The following is a 24,035-nucleotide window of genomic DNA, read 5'->3' on the forward strand; positions in this document are numbered from 1 at the left end:
TTGTCAAATGATTTCTCAAGATTGATTTGTGTGTAGGGTCAAATGTGAACCTGTCCATGGATCACAGGCAGAGAAGGAAGTAGCGTCATCTGCACTGTGCAGATACAGAAACAGTCTGAAAACAAATACTTTTTCAGTGTTCATATATTGAATGGAAAGCCTCGTGTCTCCAATAAGCATCTCACTCGGACATTTATAGCTGAAAAAGTTACTTTATATAAATCAAATAGCTTTAAGACTATGTTTTATTCCCACAATCCTTTTAGAGGGACATGAGTGAGAATCATCATGCAGGACTTGCTTAATGTGAACTATATAAATAAATAAAAATTACAATAATTTAAGGGGCACTGAAATTTATTAAAATGAATCTATGTATAAGATTATGGAGAAAATGTCATTAAAATTAAATAGCAAAGTTTGTTTCAAAAGAAAAAAATTGGTGGAAAATCAACAAGTAATTTTCTTGCAAGTTTTTTTTTTTTTTTTTTCTTATCATTTAAATAGCCCTGTTGAGGGAAACGCTTTTATTCCCAGGCTGCAATAGGACTTGTAAAAGCATATAAATATATATGGTGTGAATCGAAGCTTATATTTTTGAAGATATAGATAAGTATGTTTAGGGTGGACTAAAACGTGTTGTTGAATTTTTACTAATAACAGGTTATGATCTTAAAGAATATATGTTATAAGCGAAACACTTGCTTCTACAGAATATCAGAGTAAAACAGGAGAAAGGCATACCATAGATTGAAGAAAGACTTGGCTCTTGGCTGGGATCAATTTCTGATATAATGAATTATTTTAAAATGTTTAATTAAGAATGAGAAAAGTGTAATTTTATTTTGTAACTAATGTCAGATGAAAAGGAATATGAAATCAATATCAGAATATTAAGAATTTAGGGAATAAGGCACTGATAATATATGAATATCGATACAAAAAAAACTAACACTTTGATTACCTGCTTCCAAAAGTCAATAAAAGCTAAATGATCTCTGGAAGATAGATATAAATGGGGCTCTTACAACCAAAATAAAACACAGCAAGCACACTAACAAACACAATAAATCATCACCAATCTGAAGCTAACAAAAGTCACAGATTTTTTATACATACATTCTCAGGTAGTGTAAGTGAATTAATTGTTTTCTCAAGGTATCTTAATAACTTTTATCCTCATGGTTTCACTCCTCGAACATTCAAAGGGATTGGTCAAATGCAAAGTCAAAGCTGATGAACTGAGAAGCAATGACATACACTCAGCTGAAGGAGAATTTCATATCAGCTGCAAGTAATCTTAGAAACTTTTTTATTAAACAGAGCTAAAAAGTCAGCATTACAGAATCCTCATTTGGGGGTTATTTTTCTCATTTCAATTAATCATCTAAAAGCACAATCGACTGAACAGGCTTCCTTTGGAAATCCTTTCTCTGTGGCAATGTACCACAAAGCAGACAGTTTAACTAGATAATTTTATTAGGATGCAATTAACACTTGGAGCCCAAAAAAGCATCCAACCCATCTTTTTATTTAGATCAAGTGAAGAAACGCCACATAATGTTTCCATAGCAAGGTTCTGACAGCCAGAGAAGCGTTGACAGGCACTGTCCTCTGGTGACAAGAAATTACAGTATAAAGATATATTTAAAATCCCTATGTTTGAATGAAATTAAATTTCGTTGTACAAAAATCCACAGCCCATCCTTTTCCAAAACAGCTAAAAAAAAATAAAAATTAAAAAAAAGCTGTGGGTCTTTTACTCAAAGTTTTAGAAGTGAATGTAGAGGAAAAAGGCTTCTTTATAAGTTCTCTCTAAAATATTGCTCTGAAAGTGTTCGTAAGAGTAAGAATCACATTTTAGATCTAAATGAGTGTGTTTTGGTATAACCGCACTAATTTTGCTTTAGATTTGACATTTGAATTTATGCTTCTGAATAGTCTAGAAATTGATAAAGCAGAAATTCAAAATTAATTTGGTAAGACCAAACAGTTTGGATATGAAGATAATTCAGTTAATACAAACATAACACACAATGCATTTTTTATCAGCTTTAAAAAAAAAGTTTTATTTGGTAAAATGTGTTCTATATCTGTTGAAGGCATTTGTTTTGTATCTATTCTCCATAAAGTAGGTAAAGGGACTGAGAAAAAATCAATGGGCATCATGGATCAATGTAGGTGGAAACCATAAAAATTTAGTAGAGTTAAAAATATTCACTATTCTTTGATTCATGTGAAATATTCTGAAACTTCCAGTCATATTGCCTATGCTATGGTTAAATGATATTTTTCACTCTAAAATTCCTATTGAAACCCAATTCCCAATGCAACAATGTTAAGAGGGATGGCCTTTGGAGGAAGTAGTTACATCCTGAGGGCTTCCCCCATCTTGGAAGCAGAGACAGCAGCCTTCACCAGACATGAAACATAATAGCACCCTGATGTTGAACTTCCCAGCCTTCAGAAATGTGAGACATACATTTCTATTATTTATAAATTGCCCATCCTTTGATATTTTGTGAAAGCAGCACAGACGACAACAGAAATTGGTACTGAGAAGTGAGTGTACTGCTGTAACAGATACCTGAAAATGTACAAGCATCTTTACAACTGGGTAATGCGTAGAGGCTGGAACAGTTTTGAAGTGAATGCTAAAAAAAACACCTTCAGAAAAAGCCACAGTATGTTGCCATGTATGAAGCATTAAATAAAACTCTGGTGAGGGCTTAAAAGAGAGCTGCAGAGAAAGCATTGGTCCTAGAGATTATAGATGTAGTCATTAACAGAAAGTTGGTAGAAACATGAAGAGTAAAAGCCATTCTGGTGAGGTCTTAGACAGAAATGAGCACTATTTTATTGGAAATTGGAGGGTTCCAGGGTACCCATGGGAACCTGGGGATCACTTCCCATGGCTACCTCAAGTCTCAGTTCCCCACATTTCAATGTAGCTCTCCTTGACCACGCCAGCTGTGGCTCAAGAATGCCCAAGTGTTACGCAGGCCTCAATTTCAGAGGGTACAAGCAGTAAGTCTTGTTGGCATCCACAAGGTGCCAACTCTGCATGTGTGCAGAGTACATGAGTTGTGGAGGCATGACTTCTCCACCAGGATTTTGAAAGTTGCTCAGTGAGTCTCAAGGCCCAGGCAGAGATTTATCACAAAAGTGGGTCAACCTCATAGTGTCCCCTCTAGGACAATGTCTAGCAGAGCCCTGGTTGGGGCCACTGAAGAGAGCCTCAACTATGGCAATGCTTAGTGGAACCATGGTGTCAAGGTTGTCCTTAAGAACCCCGACCTGTAAGGCTCCCAATGTACCATGCCAGCCTGGGTGAGCTGCGGGCACCTGACTCCAATTCCTGATATATGTGGAGTGGCTGTATCCAACAAATCCATGAGAGCAGGTCCACTAGGAGCCTTAGGTTTCCAACCCATGCCTCAGTCTGTCTGGAAGGTTAGACATGGGGATGAAGATTATTCTCAAGCATTGAGATTTAATATTGCTTTCTCTGTTGGGTTTTGAACTTACTTGGTACCTGTTGCCTTTTTCTTCTTGCTTATTTCTCTTTTTTTTTTTTTTTTTTTACGGTATGGTAGTGTTGAACAGGTTTAGAAAATGTATGTCATTTGATCACAGTTAGACAGCTAGTAATTGATTTGACCATAGTTTTGTGTCTGATGAAGTGTTCACACATGCACACATGTACACACACACACACAGAGTGTGTACACCTGTCCCTCCTTATTTGTGGTTTCACTTTTCATGGTTTCAGTTACCTGAGGTTAACTGTGGTCCAAAAATATTACATAGATTTCTAGAAATAAAAATATTCTAGGTTATAAGTTGCACACAAGTCTGAGTAGCATGATAAAATCTTGTGCCATCCTGTTCATCCTGCTCAAAATTATTCCTTTGTCCAGTGTATCCAGGCTATCTACACTAGTTGCCTATTAGTCACTTAGGAGCCATCTCAGTTATCAAATCCACAATATCACAGCATCTGTGTTCAAGTAACCATTATTTTCCTTAATTTTCAATTTTATTATTAGTGATTGTTAAACTTTTACTCTGCCTAACTTATAAATTAAACTTTATGATAGGTTTATATGTATAGGAAAAATATAAGATATACAGGGTTCAGTAATATCTGCAGTTTCAAGCATCAGCTAGGGGTTTTGGAATGTGTTCCTCCCAAATAAGTGAGAACTACTATATATTCTGAAACATGCACTGGGAAATATGAGTAAACTAACTGGCATTCAGTGACAAATTCAATGACAAAGAACAAGTTGTCTATTATCTTCCCCCATATTCCCTTTAAATTCTTCTCAGTTTCCCCTTCACCTTATTCTCCAAATATATGAATAATACATTGTAAGGTGTTAACTGAAAACTGTTACTGACAATGATGTCCAATATGGGTCAATATGATCATAAATCCACAGATATGCAGAATACACGCTTCATTCTTTCTTCCTAACAATTATGAACCAAAAAACACAAATAATTTTCTGGTGAACATGAAGCAGTACATATGTGAGCATCATGTACTCTCTCATATGTCCAGTCAAAAATATGAATTAGGGCTAAGGATAAAAGTAGGTCTTAGAGACAATGCAAAGAACACGACAAACAAGATCCCTACACTCACAAGTTCCTACTATTATAACATGTGTAATGTGTACCAGTTATTACACATGTAGCATAACAAAAACGGAAGTAAAAAATTCTCCAGGAGGAAAATAAGCATCTCAGCTTCTCTGGGAATACAGGGAGCACTTCCCTGAAGAAAGTAGCATTGAAATTCAAAATTTTAAAAGAATAAAGAGCATTACAAGAGAATCATGGAAGGAAGAGTGTGCCAGACAAAAAGGACAGCTAGGGGAGTAAATGGAGGAGGTCATAAAAGAAGATAACGGCAGCCTAGGTAGCTCCAGGAGAATGGCAAGCCATACAACTTTAGAGGAAGGCCAGAACCAAGCAATACCGGTTTTTTTTAAATATGCAAATATTTTGAGAATGGGGGTCCACTGAAAGCTTGTAAGCAGTGATTAGAACAACTGATTCATACTCCAGTTGCTGAGTACAGACAGGAGACAAGCAAGGATGGAAACAAGGAGCTCATTTAAGAGGATACTGACACTACCAACCAGAAAAGATGATACTTTGAACTATAGCAAGACAATGTTAAAGGAGGCTGTAGAAGATGGCTCAGATATGATTAGATTATTGAAGATGAGAAGAGGGAACAGATGTGGGTCACTCCCAAGATTGTGACTGCAGTGATTAGATAGATTGTAGTGAAACTTATTGAGGGCGGGGATGCTGGAGGAGGAGGGGTTTTGTGAAATGATTAAGTACACTTTATGATATATATATGTGAGACTTTTAGAAGGTGATTGGGTGGAGCCCTTGTGGATTAGATTAAAGCCCTTATTAAAGGGCTCAAGCAGGTGAGTTAGTTTTTTTTTTTTCTTTCTTTTTTTTTTTTTTTTTTTTGCCTTTCTGTCCCTTCTACAGTGTAAGGATACAGCGTTCATCACCTCAGGAAGATGGAGCACCAAGGCATGATCTTAGAAGCAGAGAGCAGCCCTCACCAGACACCAAATCTGCCTGGGCCTTGATTTGGACTTCCCAGACTCCAGAACTGTGGTAAATAAATGTTGTTGTTTATATATCATGCAGTCTCCAGTATTTTGTGACAGCAGCATGAATGGAATGAATTTGAAATGTATCCAAATTTGTTAGAATGATATTTCACAGCTGTCATCACAGTTATGGATACAGACAATTGGCTAAGCACTGGAAGTCTGCCAGTTCATATAGTACCCTTATATTCCCCGTGAAGAAAGAGAGATGATAAATCTAAACATAAATTATTACTTTGTGTGTGCCTGATAAATTCATAAAGCATTCTTTGGTAGATTCCATGTGAGTCTCACCCTAGGGATAGGCACCTTTTATATGGGATCTCTTTGGCTCAAAAGAGTTGTATTATAGGTATACTTTCCTGCTAAGGATAAACCCCTGAAGATCAATTATCTTTAGTATTCAAAAATTGTTCTAATCATAATGCAGATATGACAGGCAGTTGGCAAGGCATTTTGTTTATTGTTGGCTGGTATATACTTCTGTGGTGGGAGTACTTTCTGGAACTGCTCAGATTTCCCCTTTTTAAGAGTAGCTCTAACTGACCCAGCATGGGAAACCGAAGACCATTCTGACATTAGTTTTCCCAGAACAAAGCGAAATCAACACTGTGTTAGATAGAGCCTAAGGGAATGACCCAAGGGCAGATCTCACAAAAGCCTGACAGGACCTATGCCATCAGCTTCAGATGCTGCCTTTGATAGTCTGATGAATGTTATGAAGGTGTATAGTTTTGCATATTTTCTAGACACAGCATTATTTATAAGCTGATAAATAACCATTGTTTAGATATTGACTGTTTAAAATTACATGTTATCAAGTAAATTGCTTTGTTCTTTTTTAATAGTGGTTCTCAATGCTGGCTGTGCATGAGAGTCATTGAAAGAATTGCTTAAAATATACAGGTATCCAAAAGTCATCTCTGAAAAGTGTAGCTCAGTGTAACTGAGGTAAGGTGTGTGTGGTGGTTAATATTCAGCATCAACTTGATTGGACTGATGGATGCAAAGTATTGTTCCTAGGTGTGTCTATGAGGGTGCTGCCTAAGGAGATTAACATTTGAGTCAGTGGACCGGGAGAGGCAGACCCACCCTCAATATGGGTGGGCACATCTAATCAACTGCCAGCATGGCTAGAATAAAGCAGGCAGAAGAAGGTGGAATGACCTGACTTGCTGAGACTTCAGGCCTTCATCTTTCTCCTGTGCCGGATGCTTCCTGCCCTAGAACATCAGACTGCAAGTTCTTTAGCTTTTGGACTCTCGGACTTACGCCAGTGATTTGCCAGGTGCTCTTAGACCTTTGGCCACAGACTGACGGCTGCGCTGTCAGCTTCCCTGCTTTTGAAGTGTTGGTAGTCAGACTGACTTCCTTGCTCCTCAGCTTGCAGATGGCCTATCTTGGGACTTCACCGTGTGATCGTGTGAGTCAATTCTTCCTAATAAACTCCCCTTCATATATACATATATCCTCTTAGATCTGTCCCTTTAGAGAACCCTGACAAATACAGTGTATAAGACCCAGGACTCGGTAGTCCAAGAAGTGTAAGGAGTGAAAGGCCCAGGACTATGTATTTTTGGTGTCTCACAAGAGTTTCAGATGCTGCCTGGGAGCATATTCATATTTCCTGCTGAGAGTCAGTAAATGCTACCAAAGCACTTGGCTAATATCCTGTGATAGTTTCTTGGTGGCTGTATCTGTGGCAGAAGTCCTCAGGAGAATGATCTTTTTACACATTTCAAGACTGCAGAGAAATACTTCCAATGCTGAAAATAAAAGTAACTTTTGGCTATAAAAATGACTCAAACCCATCCCTCTGAGGCAAGATAATAAATCTCTATGAATTTGTCCCTGAGGAAATACTTTCATTTTCAGAGCACTTTGCCATTTTTATAATGGGGGAAAGAGCAATAAAATGCTTGTGGCAAAACAGCAATTCAGAGCTGGACTTACTGACTTCTCTTGAATGAAAGTTGATGGTGTCGGTGAAAATTGTCCCTCCCCTTTGGACACCAAAGAAGGAATAATGTTGTCATATTCTTTCCTATTAAGTGCAATAAAGATATTTCAGCTTTGGGAAAGAGAAATATGCAGTCTTAATATATTCATGTACCTATTTTGTCATTTTAATAGAATAATGACAAAGTTGACATTTAATGAGAAAATCCCTTCCCTTTTTTGTCATTCCTAAGGATGTTGGGTATGAATCCTTCATCACATGGAAACCCAAGTAATACTGCTTCACTTCTAAGAGATAACGTCTACATAATTTTTAGATATGCTTGTAACTGTGAACAAGTTATTTAAACTCCATCTCAGCTTCCTTAGTTGGGAAACTAGGGTATTTGGTGATATTTTCAAATTATAGATAAAATTTAGCATGCTGTATTTCAGGGTGCAGCAAACTACAGTCCCCAGGCCATAGCCACTGACCACCTTCTTTTTTGTAAATAAAAAGTTTTATTGAAAGCCATGCTCATTCATTGATACATTGTTTATAGCTGACTTTGCTTTACAACAGCAGGGTGTAGTCGTTGTGACAGAGATCTTATGACCCACAAAGTCTGAAATATTTGTGATAGAGTCCTTAGAAAACGTTTGCCAAGTCTCATTTTATACTGTTGGTTACATAATATCGAACTGAAAATTGCTTTAACTGTAATGGATTAATTATTTCACATATCCAGATATAGGTGGTTCCTTAAATGATAGGTACTAATTAAGGAGGCTGGGCTTTCTTTGAACTCTTATATACATAGGGCTGACCTTGCATTCATTTCCCAGATCCTTCTCTGAGATTCTTCAAGTCATATGCCTTCTACCGCTGCCCACAAACCGGAAAGCCTCCTTGGAGTCATTTAAGTTTCAAACTGTGAACCTGCCTCACCTAAAGGATATTCCCTTAGTAATAAAAATGTAAGCAAACAAGTCATATTTATACCTTTTTTCATAAAACAAATTAGGTCTGAATATTTTAAAATTCTAATTTTGTTTCTAAAAGTTTTTAGAACACTTACCATGATTTTATTCAAAAATAAATTTTTGCATCTCAGACAGCCAAGGATATTTTCCCAGTTTCTCCTTGGGTCAAGATAAGTTTTATTTATTTTTCTACTTTCACTGCATTAATTTAGGAAAGAAATAGTATTTTATTAACAAACAATTGTTTGGTTATATGATTTTCTCTTTGAAACTGACATAATTTTACAGGTTAATTTTCATGAATGATGTAAGTAAATTAAATTAAAACTAAGATTCTGCCCAAAGCTGCATTATTAGAAAGTACTTTGAAATCAAAAACAATTACTTATCTATGGCTGACAACTGATTCTATTAGATTATTCCGAATATTTTATCTTAGAATTGAGAAAGATTTACAAATGGACAAACATTTTTCAGCAAGAAAGTAAAGCGAATTATATTTCCAAGCGTAAAATTTTATGTCTATGTATATTTTGATAAAGCAAATTAAATAGAAATATCGTATTATTGAACTTGTTGATTGGAGTATATAGTTTATCCTCTAGCTTTAGTCAACTTAAATTCTAATGGGTGGACCACAATAATTTCATGTATCTTACACAATTCCTCTATACAACTGTGTTGATACATAAATACATATTTAAATAATATTTATATACAGTCTTTATCTGTATATATTTTGGCTGAATGTCTCTGATTAATAGATCAATCTTTAAGAATCAACTAAAGACCAATGAACTGAATTAATAAAATATGCATATATACATAATTAGGAGAACCACGGCCTACTGGTTAAGAGTAAGGGCTTTGAAGGTATATTTCACATGTATTTGTTAGCCATGCAGTCTTCTAAATTTCAGTTCCTTTATCTGCAAAGTTGGATAATAAAAGTGGCTATATTGAGTTGTTTTAATAATTGCAAGTGTAAATGTATATAAAGCACTTAGAATGATACCTAGCATATAGTAGGTGTTCCATAGAAGTAGATTACTATCATCATTATTATAATTGCATGTTGAAGAAGCAAAGAATAAAACAAGTACTAGCCATACTTCAAGGTAACAGAAACTATAAAATGTTTGCTAAAAAAGCATAAAAGTGTCAGATGTATAATGTGATTAAAAATATGTTTATTGCGGCACTATTCACAATAGCAAAGACTTGGAATCAACCCAAATGTCCATCAGTGACAGACTGGATTAAGAAAATGTGGCACATATACACCATGGAATACTATGCAGCCATAAAAAAGGATGAGTTTGTGTCCTTTGTAGGGACATGGATGCAGCTGGAAACCATCATTCTTAGCAAACTATCGCAAGAACAGAAAACCAAACACCGCATGTTCTCACTCGTAGGTGGGAACTGAACAATGAGATCACTTGGACTCGGGAAGGGGAACATCACACGCCGGGGCCTATCACGGGGAGGGGGGAGGGGGGAGGGATTGCGTTGGGAGTTATACCTGATGTAAATGACGAGTTGATGGGTGCCAACGAGTTGATGGGTGCAGCATGCCAACAAGGCGCAGGTATACATATGTAACAAACCTGAACGTTATCCACATGTACCCTAGAACTTAAAGTATAATAAAAAAAAAAAAAAGAAAAAAAAATGGGCAAGAAATCTGAATAGAAAGTTCTCAAAAGAAGACGCACAAACAGCAAACAGGCATATGACAAGGTGTTCAGCATCATCGATCATCAGAGAAATGCAAATCAAAACTGTAGTGAGAGATCATCTCACTGCAGTTAAAGTGGCTTTTGTCTAAAAAACAGGCAACAACAAGTGCTGTCAAAGATGTGGAGAAAAAGGAACACTTGTACCCTGTTGGTGGGAATGTAAATTAATACAGCCACTGTGGAGAACAATCTGGAGGCTCCTCAGATAACTAAAAATTGAGTTACTATATAATCCTGCAATCCAACTGCTAGATATGTACCTAAAAAAGAATCAGTATATTGAAGAGATAGCTGCACTCCTATGTGTATTGCAGCATTATTCACAATAGCCAAGATTTGGAATCAACCTAAGTGTTCATCAACAGATGAAAGGGTAAAGAAAATGTGGTACATATACACAATGGAGTACTATTCAGCCATAACAAAGAGTAAGATCCTGTCATTTGAGACATGGATGGAACTGGAGGACATTATGTTCAATGAAATAAGTCAGTCACAGAAACACAAACTCTGCATGTTCTCACTTCTTCATGGAAGCTAAACATTAAAACAATTGAACTCATGAAGCTAAAGAGTAGAGTAGAATGATGGTTATCTGAGGCTGGAAAAGGTAGTGGGAATGGGGGGAGGTAGGAATGATTAATGGGTACAAAATTACAGTCAGATAGAATGAATAAGATCTAGTACTTGATAGCACAACACAGTTACTACAGTCACCAATAATTTACTGTATATTTTAAAATAAAAATAGTGTAATTGGATAGCTTGTAACACAAAGAAAGGATAAATGCTGGAGGTGATGGATACTTTATTTTCCCTGATGTGATTACAATGCATTGGATGCCTGTATCAAAATATTTCATGTACCCCATGTATAAACATATACACCTACTATGTACCCACAAAAATTTTATACACGTACTAATATATACATCTACTATGTATCCACAAAAATTTTTAAAACCCTGAAAACCAATATAAAAAGCATATTTTTATAAAAATGTAGCACATTAATGCATCTTATTAGATGCATATATGTATAGATATATGCATATTTACATGTATATTAATATACTGGTATATTATATATTTATGTGTATGTGTATGTATGTATATATGTATATATCTTATACATAATACCAGCATATTATTATAGTAGTACATACATAGATATGTGTGTAATATACATATACATATATATACAAGTTCACTATGATAACACTACAAATATTCTTTCTCTTTGCTTAAGTTCAATATGTAATAAAAACACAAAGATGAATTTAAGAGCTAAATAGATGGAGCTGTGGATACAATTACCATGAACACAGCACAAGGAGATAACAATAAAAAGAGTTGGTAAGAGATATGGGGAATAAAGTGAGATTTAGCATATGTCTAGTATGATTTCCATTATAAGTAGATAGGGTGAGTTAGGGTAATGTGATGAAGAGAAATAATTCAAAAAAAAAGACTGAGGTGATGAATGAATGAAAGGCTGAAATAATGAAATAAAATGAATCTTCTATTCAATAGCTATACCAACTGTGATAAACGAAAAGTTAAGACATACAAAGGAATATATTAAAGAACCTAAATTGAGTAGAGGTACAAGTAACAGCATAGATACATTGCCAAAACATGCTGTTGAGCTAAAAAAAAATCATGATGTGTCCAAAGGGTTTGTGTAATGTTGACTGTATTTAGATACAGTTAAAACCATAGAAAACAATTTTTTGAATATAAACAATGAAAGAAAAAGCTCCATCTTTGCTCATACTGTTTATGAATATGAATGTGTGATGAAAGTTTAAAACAATTTTGGAAATAATATACAATGGATTTAGTAAGGTCAAAACCGATATGAGATTTAAACTGTATCTCAAATATTTTGTCTTTAAATAAATTAAAAAAAAAAAAAAACTGAGGCCAATATTGTAAAATATTAACATCTGCTAATTGATAGTGTTTGGTGCATAAGAGTGTGTTATATTCTTTTCCATACTTTTAAAATATTTCACATTTAAAAAAATGTCCAGTTCTGAGAAGCTTTAGGATTTTAAAAATGATCATTCTTAAGAAAAAACTCCTGTGAGAAATTCATCATTAATTAGGTGATTAATTCAGAACTTTGGAAATAGGATTTTTTTTTTCTTTCCAAAAGACCCAAATAAACTGGACTACGAGGAATGTATCTAATCTCTCAGAAAATTAAGGAGCTATGTCCATCTTGCCAGGAACTAAAGCTGGTTCCAGAAAGTCTAAGAATTTCAGTGCTGATACATACTCCACTAAGGGTCATTTCAAGACACATTTATAAACCATATGCTCCAAATTCAACCTTTACCAGCACAATTATAAAATGATTTAATGTGGAGAGTCTATTAATAGTTTTCTTAGGAATTAAACATTTCTTCACTGAAAACACAAATGTTAAAGTTGAAGCAATGAAAACAACCACATGCAAACTAAATGATGCAAAATCATGCAAATGTTCTTTCTCTATGCTTCAGGTCAATCATCTGTTTTTACAAGAACAAGACAAAAAATCGGAGCTCCTATAATAACAGGACAAAAAGGGGAACTCCTTTTGTATATGTAATGATTTCACTATGTTTTCAGTTTGCAACGCAGTTAAGGTTCAATGATAAAAGCAATTTTACAGGGGTAAGGGTTATGTGGAATATCACAGACAGGCGAGGCCCGTCTCTTCTGCTTTCATTCCTCTGTGTTGCTGTTGTGCTGATACAGCAGGACTATTCTAGAAGCAGGGGGAGTGAGCACTGCACTTCTAGTGGTGTCACCTTTTGATCAGGATATTAGGCTAAAGTCCCTTTTTGATTCTGGTCACTGATGGAAGGAAGTTATCGAATTTTAAAAATCTTTCAGCATTACAGCCAACACAGTCTGTTGGTTAGTAGCACGGCGTAAAATGTAGATGACATAAATTAACTCTCTGCATCTTTGTTGTGTTCTTTTTTTAAATAGTTTTTAAAATTATATCCACACATATATATTCACTGAATAAAATTATCATGTACTCAAATATCTATACCTATATCTAAAAGTTGCAATTACATCACTCAGGAGTAATCATTATTAACATGCTGTTTACTTATATACTTACACATATTATTTTCAAAATACAAATTGACTCATATTTCACAAGTAATTTTGTAATTTTAAAAACTATTTTGTCTAAAAATGTATAGTAAATGACTTTCTAGATAAATACATATTTATTCATTTTTAACTGTTTACTACCGTTTCAATGTATTTCCGTTGCATTTTAAGGTTTGGGGGCTGTGAACATTTTTGTACACATATTCTGCATGTGGAACAATGTGTAATTTTAGCATCCTATGAAAGAAACCTGCGAAGAAATAAAGCAGAGTACTTCTCAGTGACAAAACTTCTTTACTCTGACCTTGAGGAACTGATCTGAAAACCAAATCTCAGTCATATTCCTTTTTAGAAAACATTACTCCAAACTTATTCCTGTACAAATGAATCCCAAACAAAAAGTTACTAGTTTTAAATTAATAAGACAATGTTATACTGCTACATTTTCTATAGCGCATAAATGCATGGCAATTGGAAGAATGGGCTCTTTAATTAAAAAGATGATAATGATGATAATACTGATTATACTGAGAAATACCGCTACTACTCTTTAAAAATACTAAGCCTGAGTTAACAGACTGTGAACTTCGTGAAATTAGTAATGAAATGACATGTCGTGAATTTTACTCAATTATATAAACTTAATGCCTTAATTATACAGTCTTTGTTGATGTTATTAACAAATAATATAATCAAAAGATTATATTTAAGGTGATTGACTATTTATGGTTGTGAACATTTTGTGAAAAATAACAAATATCTATTTCAGGGCTACTTCTCCCATATGCCATTATTCCTAGTATCGGGGTCATGTAAATAGCTACAAAACTTCAGCATTGTAGCACGAATGTGTTATAGAAATAAAAAATAGTGCTAAGTATATTTTCCTTAACTCTTGCCAAATTTCTATATCTATCTGTTTGTCTGTCTATGTATGTATGTATGTATGTATCTATCTATCTATCTTTCTATCTGTCTATCTTAATAATGTTTAACTCACTGCATGTATATATCTTTTTACATGTAAAATGAAGACTTCCTGACATTATCAGATTGCTCTAAAAGCTGATACTCACCAGTTGTCTTAAGGAAGATCTTCTGAGGCAACATGCGAGGGTTATTGAAGAGGAATTTTATTAATAATAACTTTTATTAAAAGAATAAACAAAAGCAGTGCTATCGTAAGGTACTTTTTTCATTGCTCTTGAAGCCATGTAAGAGTGATGTGAGGAACAAAGGCCATTGAGCAATCTTCACCCAAGTAAGGATGAGGGCCCAGATCAACAGTGTTCTGCAGAATAGCATACTCTTATGTACTATATTTTCAATTACAACATATGGTATAATTGGAAAGACAAAATAATTATTAATTATAAAACACTCTTCCCCAGGCTATCAGAAATAAAACGTTCACTATAGGGAGTATGCTTATGGACTCTGATCCAGTATTCCTGAAGATCAGTTACTCTAAACCTAAAATAAATGAGAATTAAAAGAAGTATTAGCTCTGTAGTTATAAATCAGTCTTAACATAAATTCCTGTCTCACTAAAAGGTCGAAATACTTCCTATGAATGTTCATAATCAGAATCACATACATAATATGTGGTCATTAACTATTTTCTGAGATAGCATACATAAATGATCTCAGCTAAGATCCAAAGGAGAAAACAGTAGACCTGTAGTTATCTGAGGAAGTATATTTCATACAAATGAAATGGGCTACACCAACTCCAACTCTGAGGGAGGAGTCAGCTTAGCAAGTTTGAGAAAAAATATAGCCGGTATGACCAGGGCTGAAGTCAGAGTGGATAAGGGAGTATAAAACCTATATGCTATACAAAAGCTCAGATTTTATTTTTACAGAAAGTGGAAGGCTTTAAGGACTTTGAAGTAGGAGAGAAACATCATCTGATTCATGTTTTGACTAGATGACACTGGCCACGTGAGGTAAGTATATCAGAGGGAGTACAAGAGAGCTGATATCACAAGCCTCTGGTAGAAAATGAGGTTCAGAATTGGAAACAAAGTTCATGTGGAGCCTTACAATTTATTTTAAAAACTTTTTGCTTTCAGTCTAATGAAACCAAAAACTATTGGAAAGTTTTTAAGAGAGGAACTATAGGCCAGGCGAGGTAACTCACGCCTGTAATCCTAGCACTTTGGGAGGCGGAGGCGGGTGGATTGTCTGAGCTCAGGAGTTTGAGACTAGCCTGGGCAACAGAGTGAAACCCTGTCTCTACTAAAAACACAAAAAAATTAACTGGGCTTGGTGGAGTGTGCTTGTAATCCCAGCTACTTGGGATGCTGAGACAGGAGAATCGCTTGAACCTGGAAGGCAGAGGTTACAGTGAGCCAAGATCATGCCATTACACTCCATCCTGAGCAACAGAGCAAAACTCCATCTCAAAAAAAAAAAAAAAAAGAAGAACTATAGATTTTTAAAGGCTCACTGCCATGTGGAGAGTAGGTTGAAGGGGGTACACAGGGAGACCTGCTAGGAAGCTACTGTAGCATGCAGGTGAAAGTGGAGTTAAAAATGGGAGTACTTAGAAGCCACTTGATTTTGTGTATATTTTGGAATTAGAGACAAGAGGATTGCCTGATAAATTAGATGGAAGACGTAAAAAATAGAGGTGTGTCAGGAATGACTTTTAGGTTACTTGATTTGAGCAACTGGAAGGATGGAATAATCATCAACATGAAGGAGAAAGATCATGGGTAAAGCAGGTTTGTGTAGAATGTTAGGAGTTAAATTTTATTTATTTTAAGACATGTGCCTTAATTACCACGTGCATGGTGTTTTGCTCATGAAATTGACAAATAAGAGAAAATAATTCAAGTAGGCTAGTTATGGCCCTGCACCATTCTGCTTTACTGGGTTTAGTATAATAAAATAGAGCAGATTTCACCGTAAATATAGAGCCTCTTCCATGATTGCAATCAGTTGCCTGAATATTGATTCTATTTAGTTTCTCATGTCAAATGTGTGTATATATGTGTCCTGAGTGATTTAGTGACTTGATTTCTAAAATCCTGAAGGTTAATAGCCATAGCTTGTGAAATAAAATTTATATCTACCAATGTTGTGCATATGGTGAATATAGTGAAATTAGCCATTTATTCACTATCAATGGATATACAAAGTCACATTACAATTTTCTCTATGACGCCTAATGAATGACCTTAATATTCCAAGGGATTTCATTGTGTGCCTAGCATTGACTTTTTATTGTATATATTTTTATATATTCAAACTACATAAGTAGCTCGAATGCAGGTAATGATTTTCATTGGGGAGGGGAATTTTCAAATATGAATAAGTGCTTTAAAGGAATGAAATTAAAATCACTACATTGATTTGCCTTAGATTTGCAGGTTGAGCTTCAATCATCATTCTTGAACAAAACCAGTATGATTTATCATTACAGTGATATACACTGTCAGTATTGTTCCCCTCAGTCTGCCATAAAATATTTCTACACAAACCTAACGCTTGTTAAATTATACGTGACTATTTCTTTTGACTTCCTGTTTTATTAGATATGGAGATGATTCAATTATAACATATTAGCTTGGAGCAAAGCAGTCATATGGTGCACATTGTACCTTGAGATAAGTAATTCTGGCCAACTTATTAATTTATGCTTTTTACATATACTGTCTACTTAAAATCCATCTATTAGATAAATAAACTTCAAGTAACATATAGAAATCTATTGACTGGGTTAAGTTCAGTTCAGCCAAGTAAAATGTCGGAAGATTTAATTAAAGCTTATCTACAGCAATGCTGTCAAGTGAGAAAAACTGGATCCCAGAGCCTCACAAAACAGAAGTTCTCATGACATTTGTGGATTGTAAGACCAGTTTTCTGTGTCTTTTCTACAAAGATCAAGTACAGAATGGCATGATAAAAATGAAAGAGAATTAATTAATAATGATTACAACTTATGGATCTGAAAGTGTTCTATTCACTGTTTCAGCACACTTGGTTTATGCACTTCAGAATGGAGAACATGTAGTAGGCGTAGTCTGTGTATTTCTATTTATGTTATGCTTATTGCCATGGATTAAACCTAAAGAAGATCCTTAAGGTCACAAACATTTTATGACTTATATTGCATCAGAGGGAGACAGAGAAAGTAAAGTTATCTTCACAAAGACCAAGGACAAAGCCTTCAATTCCATAGTTTTTCAATTTGCTCTGCTTAGTCTCTCCAGGTTTATCTTCACAAGTTCATTTGAACTCTTTCCACCACGTGGTCTATGAACACTGGAATGTTTATCTTCCCTACATAGAGAGGCACTATGTAATCAGTGACTTGAAATAAAAGGGTTCCCCCTCATTTTTTTTTTTTTTTTTTCTGAGACAGGGTCTCACTTTGTCGCCCAGGCTGGAGTGCAGTAGCCTAATCACATCTTGCTACAGCCTCAAGCTCTTAGGCTTAATTAATCCTCCTGTCTCCTGAATAGCTGGGACTACAGGCAGGTACCATCATGTTTGGCTAATTTCTTATTATTTTTTTTTTTGTAAAGACAGAGTCTCATGATGTCACTCAGGCTGGTCTCAAACTCCTAGACTCCCAAAGTGCTGGGATTACAGGTGTGAACTACCAAGCCTGGCCAAGTTCTCATTTTGTAACACTTTATTTTTGTTCAAGGTGGCCTTATATAAACCATGTGTTCCCTATAATCTTCTGATGTTTCCCATTAATAAAAATATTTCATCCCAAATTGTGATTTTATTCACTGATATTTATGCAAAGTATTTCCTTCAACTTCCCCTCTTTTATTTTACCTGATGAATTATTTGCTTGATTTTATTTACATGTATTTTCTCAGTTTGATGGAAGTATAGCAGAAATATAAAAATTGTATGTATTTATGACGTACAATGTGATGTTGTGATACATGTTAACCCTGAAATAATTGGTACAACCAAACTTCTTAGCATATTTATCACCTCACATAGTTACCTTTTGTGTGTGTGTGGTAATAATACTTAAGATCTACTCTATCAGCAAATTTCAAGTATATAATACATTATTACTATTTATGATCATGCTGTATATTAGCTCTCCAAAACTTATTCATCTTATAAATGCAGCTTTGTACCATTGGATCATCTCTCTTTATTTCTCTTAGGCCCAGAACCACGGTTACCACCCTTCTCCTCTCTGTTTCTATGTTTCTATGTTCTTTATTCTATGTCTATGTTGCTCATTTTAATGTAGAAAAATATTAACCTCTGTATTCAGAGAAAAAGAGAACTCTCAGAAATAATAAAAAACATAATCGAGTTTAAAGGAGAATAATAGATATCAGAAATAACCTAATATGATACATTTAGACAGCAAAGATGATTTCTTATTTTCTATGGGAAAGAAATAATGGCAGGCATAATCTGATACCAGGGAAGTTAGGACTAAAGGATGTCACATCCTTTAAAACTATGTGAAACTACATTGAGAGTAAATGGATGTGTATTTGGAGATGGTAATGCCTAACCATTACTGACATAGAAAATTTTAGGATGCCATGAACTATCTAGGAACATAATACGTTATTACTGTTGGGCTAAAGGTAATGTTTGTTTATCTGTTTTTTTTTTTTTTAAACCTGCATTAATTTATAAACTTGTTTAGGTCTTTATAATTAAAATATTGATGTTATTTTATTATTATGCACATTTGTTACTTTCTTTTTATTGACAATTTTCAAAAGATTGCTCCAAATTAACAGGTTGCTTCATTGGGTGAACTCTCTATATTTTTCCTGATTAATTTTACATATGCTCCTTGATGGCTGCAATCAAGGAATGTCTTCATACATAGAAAGTTACTCCATTATTTTTCTTTTCCCAGCTGGATAAGAAAAATTACCTTATTCAATCTCTGGTAAATTATTCCAAGAAGCCCATTCCTTCTATTGGCTTATAGTTCTTGGTGTCATTATTGCAGTTTCCCCCTTACTTTTAATTGTTAATTTGTATTTATTAAAAAAGAAATTTATGATAATAAGGAGTACAAAGCAGGCGATCTTTGTAGCTAGCAATTTAGCTTTTACATTAATTTAAATTTATTACAAAGGAAATATATGAAAATTAAGTTATAGAAACAAGCAGAAAATAAAAATCATACATGATTGCTTTATTTATTCACCAAGAGAATACCACTCTTAACATTTCAGCATTTGTCTTATAGTAGCCTTTCTACATTTCTAATAACACATGTACACATATACACACCACATACAGAGAAAATAATGTTCTCAGTACAGAAGCTGAAGAAGGCAAAATCTCTAGCTTTTATTGCTTTGCTGCCTCAGGTATTCACTTTTATCTTGGGCTTTCATTCTTTCTTGAGGGTGTAAAAATGTTAGATTTTGGTCTCTGTCACTCTGGGACCTTAGAAAATATAAGAGACTGTTTTTGAACTAATCTTTAGGCACTCCATGCCACTACATCTGTCACTCCTAGGTCATCATATGGTTGTTGAGAAGATTTTGGGAGGATAGGTTGTTCTAGATCCTAGTATTTCATGGACTCCCCTAAAGAAGAAAGATACACATCTCATTTGTGCTCAGATACTCAAACTCGTGTACCAATTTCATAATCCCTTCTTCAATAGATGAAGTCTGCAGAAATGTGGGGCTGGGGAATGGGTACAGGGTACGGGGTATAGGACTTCTCAGTACATTCCCTTCTGCTTCCCAAACCCAGAGTTTATGGAAAATCTTATTTATGTGATAGCATATACTACCTCTTCATGTACACCATATGGCTTATCTTGGAACTTTGTAAGGCTTAAACATTCAAATTAAAAAAAAAAAAATCAGGTTCTTGTCACGCAAAAACTTTTCCTCATGGCAATAACTAAGAATTCCAAGCTTACCTAGAATTTAAATGTCATGAATTAGCTTATTTTGCAGTAGTATATGATAATTTATCATCCTTTCTCTGCAACATTTTAGCACAAACTCCCAGTTTTGTTGCTGATAAAGGATGTGAAATAGAATTAGATAACCAATAACCGAACTTTAAAAAATGCTTCAAAATGCTATTCCTATACTTCGTCTCTATGTATTCCAAATATTTCAATTTATGAATGATCATCTGCAAATGGCCTTTTGTAACACGTTTTTGTGAGTTAACTATGTATCATAAACATCTCTCTGAAAGACTTGAAAATGGCTACCTATCAATTATATAAATGTAGATAATACATGTGTATAAATCGTATTGGTCATTTGAAATTAGGCTTATACATCCATTGTGTTCCATTTAGGTTTTCGTTACCACCTATAGCTTTAAACTCACTTTGATCTCTTTTATTTGGGTAAGGTTTTATAAAAAGAAAACTTTGTGTATACTTTGTGTAATAATTATCATATTTTAATACTATGAGGCCAACATTTTAAAAAATTTTCTAAAATATTCTGAAATTACGTGAATGTGCATATAAGTAAACTTTTTGACTGGAACAACATATATTCTTTATTAAACTGAAGGAAATAATTAGTCTGAAGATATATCATTAAAATAGTGTCCCTCAATCAAATGGTTCACAATAGCACTGAAATATGTTCTTGTTGATTTATTTTATTTTATTTTTTTAAAAAATTTATTTATTATTATTATACTTTAAGTTGTAGGGTACATGTGCATAACGTGCAGGTTTGTTACATATGTATACTTGTGCCATGTTGGTGTGCTGCACCCATCAACGCGTCATTTACATCAGGTATAACTCCCAATGCAATCCCTCCCCCCTCCCCCCTCCCCATGATAGGCCCCGGTGTGTGATGTTCCCCTTCCTGAGTCCAAATGATCTCATTGTTCAGTTCCCACCTATGAGTGAGAACATGCGGTGTTTGGTTTTGTGTTCTTGTGATAGTTTGCTAAGAATGATGGTTTCCAGCTGCATCCATGTCCCTACAAAGGACACAAACTCATCCTTTTTTATAGCTGCATAGTATTCCATGGTGTATATGTGCCACATTTTCTTAATCCAATCTGTCACTGATGGACATTTGGGTTGATTCCAAGTCTTTGCTATTGTGAATAGTGCTGCAATAAACATATGTGTGCATGTGTCTTTATAGCAGCATAATTTATAATCCTTTGGGTATATACCCAGTAATGGGATGGCTGGGTCATATGGTACATCTAGTTCTAGATCCTTGAGGAATCGCCATACTGTTTTCCATAATGGTTGAACTAGTTTACAATCCCACCAACAGTGTAAAAGCGTTCCTATTTCTCCACATCCTCTCCAGCACCTGTTGTTTCCTGACTTTTTAATGATCGCCATTCTAACTGGTGTGAGATGGTATCTCATTGTGGTTTTGATTTGCATTTCTCTGATGGCCAGTGATGATGAGCATTTTTTCATGTGTCTGTTGGCTGTATGAATGTCTTCTTTTGAGAAATGTCTGTTCATATCCTTTGCCCACTTTTTGATGGGGTTGTTTGTTTTTTTCTTGTAAATTTGTTTGAGTTCTTTGTAGGTTCTGGATATTACCCTTTGTCAGATGTGTAGATTGCAAAAATTTTCTCCCATTCTGTAGGTTGCCTGTTCACTCTGATGGTAGTTTCTTTTGCTGTGCAGAAGCTCTTTAGTTTAATTAGATCCCATTTGTCAATTTTGGCTTTTGCTGCTGTTGCTTTTGGTGTTTTAGACATGAAGTCTTTGCCCATGCCTATGTCCTGAATGGTACTACCTAGGTTTTCCTCTAGGATTTTTATGGTATTAGGTCTAACATTTAAGTCTCTAATCCATCTTGAATTAATTTTCGTATAAGGAGTAAGGAAAGGATCCAGTTTCAGCTTTCTACTTATGGCTAGCCAATTTTCCCAGCACCATTTATTAAATAGGGAATCCTTTCCCCATTTCTTGTTTCTCTCAGGTTTGTCAAAGATCAGATGTCTGTAGATGTGTGGTATTATTTCTGAGGACTCTGTTCTGTTCCATTGGTCTATAGCTCTGTTTTGGTACCAGTACCATGCTGTTTTGGTTACTGTAGCCTTGTAGTATAGTTTGAAGTCAGGTAGCGTGATGCCTCCAGCTTTGTTCTTTTGACTTAGGATTGTCTTGGAGATGCGGGCTCTTTTTTGGTTCCATATGAACTTTAAAGCAGTTTTTTCCAATTCTGTGAAGAAACTCATTGGTAGCTTGATGGGGATGGCATTGAATCTATAAATTACCTTAGGCAGTATGGCCATTTTCACGATATTGATTCTTCCTATCCATGAGCATGGTATGTTCTTCCATTTGTTTGTGTCCTCTTTGATTTCACTGAGCAGTGGTTTGTAGTTCTCCTTGAAGAGGTCCTTTACATCCCTTGTAAGTTGGATTCCTAGGTATTTGATTCTCTTTGAAGCAATTGTGAATGGAAGTTCATTCCTGATTTGGCTCTCTGTTTGTCTGTTACTGGTGTACAAGAATGCTTGTGATTTTTGCACATTAATTTTGTATCCTGAGACTTTGCTGAATTTGCTTATCAGCTTAAGGAGATTTTGGGTTGAGACAATGGGGTTTTCTAAATATACAATCATGTCATCTGCAAAGAGGGACAATTTGACTTCTTCTTTTCCTAACTGAATACCCTTGATTTCTTTCTCTTGCCTAATTGCCCTAGCCAGAACTTCCAACACTATGTTGAATAGGAGTGGTGAGAGAGGGCATCCCTGTCTTGTGCCAGTTTTCAAAGGGAATGTTTCCAGTTTTTGCCCATTCAGTATGATATTGGCTGTGGGTTTGTCATAAATAGCTGTTATTATTTTGAGGTACGTTCCATCAATACCGAATTTATTGAGCGTTTTTAGCATGAAGGGCTGTTGAATTTTGTCAAAAGCCTTTTCTGCATCTATTGAGATAATCATGTGGTTCTTGTCTTTGGTTCTGTTTATATGCTGGATTATGTTTATTGATTTGCGAATGTTGAACCAGCCTTGCATCCCAGGGATGAAGCCCACTTGATCATGGTGGATAAGCTTTTTGATGTGTTGCTGAATCCGGTTTGCCAGTATTTTATTGAGGATTTTTGCATCGATGTTCATCAGGGATATTGGTCTAAAATTCTCTTTTTTTGTTGTGTCTCTGCCAGGCTTTGGTATCAGGATGATGTTGGCCTCATAAAATGAGTTAGGGAGGATTCCCTCTTTTTCTATTGATTGGAATAGTTTCAGAAGGAATGTTACCAACTCCTCCTTGTACCTCTGGTAGAATTCAGCTGTGAATCCATCTGGTCCTGGACTTTTTTTGGTTGGTAGGCTATTAATTATTGACTCAATTTCAGAGCCTGCTATTGGTCTATTCAGGGATTCAACTTCTTCCTGGTTTAGTCTTGGAAGAGTGTAAGTGTCCAGGAAATTATCCATTTCTTCTAGATTTTCCAGTTTATTTGCGTAGAGGTGTTTATAGTATTCTCTGATGGTAGTTTGTATTTCTGTGGGGTCGGTGGTGATATCCCCTTTATCATTTTTAATTGCGTCGATTTGATTCTTCTCTCTTTTCTTCTTTATTAGTCTTGCTAGTGGTCTGTCAATTTTGTTGATCTTTTCAAAAAGCCAACTCCTGGATTCATGATTTTTTGGAGGGTTT

Source organism: Macaca mulatta, chromosome 2 (assembly GCF_049350105.2).
Source record: "Macaca mulatta isolate MMU2019108-1 chromosome 2, T2T-MMU8v2.0, whole genome shotgun sequence".
Classification (NCBI taxonomy): Eukaryota; Metazoa; Chordata; class Mammalia; order Primates; family Cercopithecidae; genus Macaca; species Macaca mulatta.